Below are 6,000 nucleotides of genomic sequence, written 5' to 3'. Positions count from 1 at the left end.
TAAGACAGTCATGAGCCACATTCCTCTTTCTATGTACGTATGCAGTTTGTGGTGTATAATTAAAAAAAACTACTGCATTTTATTCAGACAGAAGCTAATCCATGTAGCACTGTAACAATGACCCATCAGGAAAAAAAATGTTCTGAGGTTGAAAGAGAATAAGAAGTTGGTATGTTTAAAACAAAGGCTCATTTTATCACTGCACGCTCTTACACAAGTGCCAGTAACCACAATTGAAAACTCCTTGCTTGGATGATGTAGAAATGCTGATCTGATCCTGCTATTCTGATATTTTCTCCTTACAGAGGTCAATCACAGTCCTGTTTCTGTGGCTTTTTTTCAGGGCAACTTGACTCATTGCTAAGATCTATGGATCAGTGTCACCATCATTGTCATGATGATCTCCTAAAGATATTTATGGCTTGACTCCATTGCCCTCTGAGATGCCTTTGGTAGGACCATGGATCCAGAAGAAGAACTGAATCCTTTTGTATTTATTACAGTTTCTTAACTTTTTCTTAATTTACTTAACCAGAGAAACCTAACCCATGCTCAGAGCTAATAGGGTCATATATATATTTATATAAAAAAATTGTGTATATATGTCTGTGAATAAAAATAATAAATCTATATTTAAACACGCACAGGGTGTGAGATCTACTACTCTGGAATAGTTTTAGCCCTAATCCAAATTCCATTGAAGACAATAAATTTTATTTCCTAATAAAGAAAATGTAGAACTATTCAGAGGACAAAGTGAAATTATTATCCTGCTGCTGTGACTGGGTATTAATGCAAGTCATTGTGACACATGTATTGCATAGAACATTAAAAAACTTTGTCCTACTTCATTCTGTTTTCCAAGATATTGTGCAATGGGAATACCATGTGAAGGTACCATTTGGAAACTTTCTGTCTGAAAAGAATGCCATCTGTGTGGCATGTTTACTAATGTGTGAAAGAAAGAAGTCTCTGACTCAAGCCTGATTCCAGTCTCACACCAGTTTTGCAGCTGCAAAGAAGGGCTCTTGACCCAGTTTAAGCTGGGATGAGAAGGCTGTTGTAAGTGCTGGATTCCTCTTACACATCAGAAAGGTTTGGTCTGAAGTGAACAAAACAAACTTCACTCCCATGGGCTTTGCATTAAGGTCCTAAATAGGAATCCTTTAATCTGTCTTCACTAAAATACACATTGCAACCACTGTAGACTGTAGTTATCACTAATGTTTCAATGTTGTGCAGGATTTGGCTGGGGTAGAGTCAGGTTTTTCACAGTAACTGGTATGGGGCTGTGTTTTGGATTTGTGCTGTGTTTTGGATTTGTGTTGATAATTCAGGGATGACTTTGTTGTTGTTGAGCAGTTGTTGCACAGAGTAAAGGCCTTTTCTACTTCTCACCCACCACTGTGGGGACTGGGGGCACTCGAGGAGTTGGGAAGAGGCACAGCTGGCACAGGTGACCCCAGCTGACCCAGGGATATCCCCTACTGTATGGTGTCATGCTCAGCAATACAAGCTGGGGGAGGAAGAAGGAAGAATGGGATGTTTGGAGAGATGATGTTTGTCTTCCAAGTCACTGTTAATGCACAGTGGAGCCCTGGTGGGATATCTGGTGGGATATATTTCATCTATCTTCATCTGGTTTAGCAGCAGTGTGTGTGTATGTATATTCCTCACATACTTTATGCGATTGTGATTAGATGCCTGCCATGAAAACGTCATATAAACTGTAAATGTTTCTTTGCTGCTCTCGCTTTGCTAGAAGGTTTTGTGTTTCATTTTTTTTATAATGCCAGTATCAAAGAATTAATCAAAGTGCCCCAAAACTGCTAAAAAAAGTGAACAGGGAAAATGAGAGGAACCAAGTGTGATGTGATGATACAGGAAGAGAATGAGTCAGGGAAACACCTGGCTTGTACAAGGGGCACCCGTTTTCACAGTAGAGAGGGGAGGCATGAGTAATTTCATCCAAGAAGATGAATTGACAGTTTTATCTGAATATGAAGAAAGGAGACAGAGAAACCTAAAGCTGCACAATTTCTATATATGGAAATCTGACTTTTAAAATAAGTAAACAACTGATTTTGAATAACAAAAGAACTGTGGTGGGGTTTTTATTTGTTCCAAATAAGAGACTTTTTTTCTACATAACTGATTTTGAATAAAATAAAAGAAGTGTTGTTTGATTTTTTGTTGTTCCAAAGTGTCTGAAACATCTGTTTTCTTTTTTGTTTTATCTTGTTCTAAATGAAGGGGGTTGTCTTTAAAATCAGATATCTCTACAATCTTTCAACTGTGAAAAGAAGTATTTCACATTAAATGGAAAAAAATGCTATTAAAAAAGCATTTTACATTAAAACTTTTAATCCAGCATATTTGGATTTCTTGTCTTCAGAACTACAAGCCAAAGTAAAAGGAGGAATTGGAGACTGTGACAGAAAATCAGTGAAGGGAGAAATTTGGAAAGACAGGTGAAATTTTGCTCAGCAAGAAAACATGAACATTGCAGTGTTACTTGGCAGTAGCTGAAGTATGAGTTTGTCTTTATGACTATAAATATAATGCCCATGTCAGAAAATGATTGCTCATTATACTCTCAGAGAGACAACGATAAAAATACTGTGTTTTTTCATACTGGAGAAACAATAGGCAATGAAGTCAAAACCAAATGGCTCCTTAAAGGGTAGTTGCAGAGCAACCACTCACTTGCATGAGATCAGGCTTTGGCTCATGGTGCTACACATCAACAACTAAATTTAAAGTAATGCTGAAATATGGAGAAGGACACGAGGAGAAAAGGGCACAGGTATGATGATAGGCCAAAGTGGAAAGAGAAGGGTCTGAAAGGCAGAGCTGAAAGAGACAAAGCATGGCCACAGAACCTGTTATCTCTGCTCTAAAGTATACTTCTAGTGAGTTACATGTACAGATTTAAAATAAGGAACTTAAAGACACCAGTGGCCGCTTCTGTTGCATTTTTCTTGCCCCGGGGCATTTGGTTCCTTTGGGACCCTGTGAAAACTTTTCTTTCTTTTGCAGTCCATGAGCTTCATAATGATTTGTGCAATGTTTTAATTTTGCTTGTGGTTGCATAAACATCTACAATAAAGCATCATCTACTTTCAGTTCAAAATCTGTGAGAAGAAAGTTTAGGAGGAGAAGAGGAAGTCCAGGGAGTACAGACTACATGTGGAAAACCACTCAAAGTTTAAACTACAAAAAGTTTCTAACCCCATCTCAAAATCACTGGATTCCCAGGGAAGTACCCTTTTTCTACATTGACTTGACTGGTGGCTTGATGACTTTGGCAATCTTTTACCTACAAAGAGAATATGAGATCAAGGAGGCTAGATACACTCCAGCTCTCTCAGTAGTCCTAATCACCCTGGTTGCTATATTTAGATGCCAGCCTATGCAGCTGTCCCTCTGAAGGCACAACACATACATCCTGAGCTTTGCTGTGGTTTCTCCAACACCATGTAATGAACTTGGCCTAGACATTTCTTGGCTGACAGACTGCTGTGAAGAGATGACTAAGTCAGTCAGGGAGCTGCAAGATATTAAAATCAGGATGATAATTTCGAATCATCAAAAGTACTTCTTTAATACCTTCTTTTAATACCTTTAATACCTTTAAGACAGTGGAAACTTCATGGATTTTTAGTAGTAATTGCTATATTAATATTTTACATAAGAGAATTCGGAAGATTTGAAGGAGGACTTATCTAGTATAAAACAGTTGCATGACTGTAGAGTATGAAATCAACTAGTACCAGTGTAATTTTTTTAAAGTGGCAGAGGATTCTTCAGGAATTTCACCATAGCTGGAAATTGAATCAAAGAACAGCAACCTTTACCCACAAGTGAGAGATACTCTCTTAAAGTAGGATTAAAATCCCTATTTGACTCTTATTGCCTGACATTTTGTTGACACAAAGTTTTAAAACCCAGTTTTGACAGGGAGAGTAGAAATGCTGAAAGAAACTCCCTAAATCTGAATACCTACATACTGTGCTATAAGGAGTTAAAGAGTACAGTTGCCTGTCTCAGACACTGTGAAGGCCACAGAATGACTGTCGTGAGAAAAGTACAGATGGGAATGACAGAAAGGCACTGAATGCAGGCCTGGTGCAGGTGAGATCTGGTCAGCACATCCTGGGTAACACATCCAAACAAAAGTTCCCACTGTGGTAAATGTAAAGAAGCAACTGCTCATATTCATATCTCCAGTCAAACAAAGATCACCCCAAGTTATGGGACAGATGCCATCTGTGACAACTAACAACCACTGAAGCCCCCTGGAATGTACCTCCATGGATACCTGCAACTTGGACTATAAAATAAGCCATCACAGCAGGAACTTGAGACAAGATAAAGGTGATACTATTGTCTGGGTGTTATCTCAGGTCTAGGAGGAGGTTAACAAAGCTTGGGGAGAAGAATGTATCACTGATAATGGGCACAAAGAATGCAGAATTTATGGGCCACAAGGAAAGTCAGCTCAGCAACTGTGCTGAAATCAGCTCCAACTGGGTAATTCTGGCAGGGAGAGATTGCAATTATGGACTCATGGCCACTGACTCAGGAAACCCACCGACTCAAAAGAAGAGAAAGACTGAGCATGAAGGCTAATTAGCATTACAAGCAAGGGAATCATTTAACCAATAGGAAAAGAGAACTCTGTAATCAATGAACATTAATTTGCTTTTTTGCTAAGATGCATAAATAATGAAAAGTTTTGCATGACCTCAGAACCCCCTACCACAGAGAGTTCCAGGGTGAAGAAGGACCAACAAGACACTGCTGCATCCACAGGTGGTGACTGTGTTCTGTTTGATCTCTCTCTCTCCCCCTCTCCTCTCTTTTCTATTTCTTTCTATATTTCTACCTCACATTCACTGTTAAATAAAAATCCATATTATTGAATTTGTCACATAGTCTCATTTGCACCTTAATTTAGGCAGAGGTATCTCTTACTAATTTTATTGTAACACACTCTGGGAAAATCAGATTAAATATCCCATGTCACTTATCACTCTTCAAAGCATACATAATTTCCAACACAGAGTTGAAATGATGTGAATATCTTCAAAGCTCAGAACATCAACAATTCCCAAAACTGAAACAGCATCTTTTAGGGCAATAATATTAATAACTCAAAATCTCCTGTTTATCCATATTATTTGTTTATGAAGAAGGAACAACTTTAGGTATAAGAATGTGTTTATCACTCATGCAAAATATTTCAAAAAGGGCCCAACCCAAGAAAGGTCAGTGTGTCACTAGATAAACTAATCTCACACTGTCAAAACCTTTGAGTTGTGCAAGAGGCAGTTCTTCAGAGGAGATGATTCTTGCTCAGAATGGGGCTGTTTCTCCCATTTGCTTAGAAAAAGGGGACTAGAAATCTAACTCAAAAACAGGTGTCTAGATACACTCTGGGATTTATACTGTGGTGCTCTGAATCCCTTTTTTTTTACTTCAGGAGATACTCAAAACACAACTGGACATGATCTTGGGCAGCCTGCTCTGTCTGATCCTTCTTCAGCAGAGGAATTGGACTAGATGATCTTAAGATGTGCCTTCCAGCTTCAGCTGTTCTGCGATTCTGCGATACAAGGCGTTTACTATGTGGTGAACTTCATCCCAGAGGCAATAAAAGGCCAGTAGCTCCCCATAACAGCATTAACTAGTGGAAGGATTTTCTGTTGTTTCACCAAGGGAGGGAAATTTTGGAAAAAACCCAGTAGTTAAATTCAGTCAGCATTTCATTACTTGTGAAACTTGCAGGATTCATGAAAATCAAGTCCTTCTGTGCTAAGGAGAAGCATGAGAAGGGGGTGCTAATACTATTTTAGTGTGTGCCAGTTCTGTTCTGAATTGACAGAACCTTCTAGGAGGTGGTCAGACTTCTGTCTGCTAGGGCAGCAACTCCAGTATTAGTCAGAGAGGACAAATTTCTGCCTCTTAGGACAGGCTGAAGGTGAAACTGGACAAAAA

Source organism: Pseudopipra pipra, chromosome 2 (genome assembly GCF_036250125.1).
Source record: "Pseudopipra pipra isolate bDixPip1 chromosome 2, bDixPip1.hap1, whole genome shotgun sequence".
NCBI lineage: Eukaryota > Metazoa > Chordata > Aves > Passeriformes > Pipridae > Pseudopipra > Pseudopipra pipra.
The sequence above is the reverse complement of the archived record's forward strand: the minus strand, read 5'-3'. Positions refer to the sequence as shown.